Genomic DNA, 4,614 nt, shown 5'->3' with positions numbered 1-4,614 from the left:
GCACCACCTACTGACCGGCCATGTTCAATGTGACTGAAGCAAGCCGAAGGCAACAGATCAATCACAATCCTCATGTGATCGATGCCGAGAGTCCCCACTAGACATACCAGCCATAGCCGATGCCATGTCCTGCACCGTGTAACGTGTTCCATGCACCATGTACCTCGTACCGCACCACCGTACCAGCTGCTATGTCCACGTCCATTCATCCGTGTACCGCGAGACTAATCCGAACCACCACCATCCTCACCACCAACCATCACCATTCTTTTATTTAGGTATGTTTTTATTATTTTTATTTTTCTTATTATTATTGATGATTTTAGGTTTTTGTTTCAAGGAGGATGCATTTAGAGATATATCAAACAGAATTCGATTGAACTTAGCCTAGTTCAAACTCGATGTCAAGCAACCAAAGGAAGTTACAAATGGTTAGTCACCACATTTTCATTCCACAGCCGACCTCTAGACAAATTTTTGGGCAAGCATAAAATGTTTTAGAGTGGACACAACATCATTCCATCAAGGTGACATTGTTCTTAAACCCTACACTTCTCCTTATGATTTTTAATCCTCATCTCTTTCTTTTTTCCCACTGAGGACGGTGTGATTTAAGTCTGGGGGGAAGGATGTTCCATCCTATACTAATGCTACTTTCTATTTTGTTGACTTCAGACCTTTTTCCACTTTTTACATCAATAATTTTGACATTTTATCGAGTCACATTTTTTTTATTGAGTCAAAACTAGTAGGGGATTATGATCTTATTCTAAAGGTTTATTTGATTTGGATTAACACTCTTTTGACTCTTGATTATGCTTGACAACAGAACCAAAGTTTGGAAAGACTGTGACCTAACTCAACAATTCCCCAAGTCCCTATTCGATGGATATTCATATGATCTAACGTTGTCTCTAATTTTTATAGGACCTAAACCGGACTTAATTTTCAAGCCCTGGGAATTGGTATACATTAGACTATATCTCTACATTCAAGCCAGNACAAATGGTTAGTCACCACATTTTCATTCCACAGCCGACCTCTAGACAAATTTTTGGGCAAGCATAAAATGTTTTAGAGTGGACACAACATCATTCCATCAAGGTGACATTGTTCTTAAACCCTACACTTCTCCTTATGATTTTTAATCCTCATCTCTTTCTTTTTTCCCACTGAGGACGGTGTGATTTAAGTCTGGGGGGAAGGATGTTCCATCCTATACTAATGCTACTTTCTATTTTGTTGACTTCAGACCTTTTTCCACTTTTTACATCAATAATTTTGACATTTTATCGAGTCACATTTTTTTTATTGAGTCAAAACTAGTAGGGGATTATGATCTTATTCTAAAGGTTTATTTGATTTGGATTAACACTCTTTTGACTCTTGATTATGCTTGACAACAGAACCAAAGTTTGGAAAGACTGTGACCTAACTCAACAATTCCCCAAGTCCCTATTCGATGGATATTCATATGATCTAACGTTGTCTCTAATTTTTATAGGACCTAAACCGGACTTAATTTTCAAGCCCTGGGAATTGGTATACATTAGACTATATCTCTACATTCAAGCCAGACAAGACATTGCACTTCTTCAAGAGTATGTTCCCCTCTCTCTTCCCTTCAATACTATCAAAAAAAAGAAAAAAAAAGAGAGAATAAAAGATGAGATGATTCTTATCAGTTTAGAGAGGTATGTAAATTACCTGTGACCTTGTTATTCTACTCTTGAGTCAAATGATCACACAAAGCTTGGAAGCGAGGGGTAGGTAAATTACCGATGACCCTGATATTCGCCTACACCTTTGATTTAAAAAAAAAAAAGAAGTGAGAAAAGGAGAGGAAAGGAATCATATGAAGAAAGTCTTGGCTTGAAGAGAGTCTGCAAGCCATTGATCGATTTTCCCATGGTAAGATTTCACTTTTTATTATTGCTTAATTTATGTAAAGAGATGACAATGGAGATTCTGGAAACTCTAAAGAATTGTGGGATCAAGGAGAGTTGATGACTCTCATGGTGGATTACAAATGGAAGTTCCTAATGTCAAGGCGAAGAAGAGTGCAAAGACAATATCCCCAAATATAAGTGAATACCCAGTATTTTCAAAACCTCTTTTCCATGATTTAGTTTGATTATTTGCTTAAGGACAATCAAAGACTAAGTCTGGGGGAGTTGATAACATCATTATTTTACTCATTTTAGCTATAGTTTTAGTATGCATTTAGGAAGAGTTTGATATGATTTCAAGGGTTTAATGTCCATTATCAAGTATTTTAGGTTTCAAAAAGTTTTTACAGGTTTTATAACAAAAAAGGACCAAAAGGCAAGGAAAATACGTTTTAGGAAAGTTTCAGAGCTTTACAGTACGGGCAATGTTTGAAGAACTTCCAGAACTTAAATTTCGACGTACTTGGTGTCTATGGAAAGATGAGAGAGTCATCTTTATCCTCGAAGTAGAATCAAGTCAATCCATCTAACCATCTGGAAGTTATGCCCGAATTACCGAAGACGTATCTTAAACCGACCTAAGAAGAACAATCAAGTCAATGGGCTTTTATTGAAGGCCTGACCAGATACCACCATGGCGGCCCAGTCCAAGTCTTCACCACCGTTCTAGAAGCTTCCTAANGACTCTTGATTATGCTTGACAACAGAACCAAAGTTTGGAAAGACTGTGACCTAACTCAACAATTCCCCAAGTCCCTATTCGATGGATATTCATNAACAAGAGAAGACGTTTCTACCCTTACAAAACCCTAAACCTAGACAGAATCCTATAAATACTCTTCTAAACCTTAGGGTTTTGAGTGTTCAATCATTGGAGCAGCCAAGAGACACGAACAGAGGAGCAGCCGACGTCCAGACCTCTCCCTCGTCCCTCTCTTTGAAGCTTTGAGATCCACCAACTCTTTCTATTCTATTAACTTTGTAATTTGTTTCTAAGGGAGAAGATCCTACAACTTTGTTTGACAATCATTGAAGTAATATCTAAAACCCTTTTCTCTATTATTCTTTTATGTTTATGAATTGTTTAAACCTTGCTTTGATGATTCCCTTAAACATGCTAGAGTAGTTTTCTAGTTGGGTTTAAAGGGATAAATCAAAGGGGGTAGATGATCTTAGTTTAGGTGGCAATTTTTAGGGTTTGTTAGATTTATATTCTTGTTTATTCTATGCTTTAATTCTAAGTCTTTACTTAATGCTTTAAGTTAGCCTCATAAACTAACTATGATCTAAAGTGTGTGTGCTTTGCCAAAAGCTTGCATGTATGCTTGACCTAGCTTAGATGTGTGGGGAGACATAGGAAGCACATACCCCTTACCTATGGAATTCCACGGATTATAATCGAACCTGTTTTAAATGCTTTGATCTATGCGTCGTTGTCTGCGACAGTTGAGTAACGAATTGTAGTGATCTTAGATGGTTAGCTTGAGAACTTTAAGTTAACAGTTCATTAGTGTTTTGTAGTCCAAGTTTTAGATAAACAAACTAACCCTAAACTTTCCTAGATAGATAGATCATTGAACCCCTGCAATTCCCCTTGATGCCCAATGCTTGTTTCATTTATTTTACTTGCTATTATTTACATTCATTTGCTTGCTAGAACCGTGACAACCAAAACCCTATTTTTATTGAGTCCTAGCCTTACTTACCTCCGTCGGATTCCATTGAACAACAACTCTCTCTGTGGGATCGATCCTTAAATACTACTATCGATTAGCTGTGCACTTTCAGCAGTTGTGTGGTCTTTTTAAGGTAAAAGATTTGAAGTGAAAAACCACACACATCACCAGTTTTATCTTTATCTTACTTAATTATAGCTTTTTATTTTTAAAAATACTATCGGTTCTCTTTTAACCGAATTAAAATGGTTAAATCTATTACTGTTTACAATACAAGAAGATGGATGGATTCATTGAATCTTCCTATTGCTCTAGTTCTTTGAGCGAGTTAGAGAACGAGAGAGCTTGAGATTGTTGTCTAAACGCAACCACACGTTTCACGTCCCTTGTATTGTACTCAGTTAAAATCTCGCTCTAGTTGTCCCCTCTACCGCGCCTTTGTTGGAGTCCTGGTTGAAACCATTGTTCTGATAGCCTTGTTTCACGTAATTCAGCTCAGCTTGTAGTTCCTCATAACCACCTCCAGCACCATCCTGATAAACCTGAGCATCACCAGAATTATCACAGAAATTGACACTCCTCTTGTCTCTTCTCAAAAGCTGCTCCACTTTTGCAGTCAACTCAACAGTCTGTTTTGATTCACCTCCTCCACTGCTTCTCACAGTTTTGTCATAATCAACACAATGGTTGCTATTACTAGCTGCAAGATTCTCAATCAACTGTTGAGCTTCTCCTTCTGTTTTGGTCATGAAATCTCCAATGCTAGTTATATCCAAAGCCATTTTATACATCTCATCAACTCCTCTATAAAATGTGCTCATGAGTGATTCTAGAGCAAAGCCATGGTGAGGACACTCTCGCTTGTAATCCTTGACCTTTCCCAAGCTTCTTGGAATGATTCAGTGGCGTGCTGCTGAAATTTTGAAATTTTATTCCTGAGAAGGGTATTTTTTGCTTGAGTGAAGTATTGTGCCAAGAATGCAGCCTTG

The sequence above is a fragment of the Camelina sativa genome, chromosome 3 (genome assembly GCF_000633955.1).
Source record: "Camelina sativa cultivar DH55 chromosome 3, Cs, whole genome shotgun sequence".
Lineage (NCBI taxonomy): Eukaryota > Viridiplantae > Streptophyta > Magnoliopsida > Brassicales > Brassicaceae > Camelina > Camelina sativa.
This window is presented reverse-complemented; position numbering follows the sequence as displayed.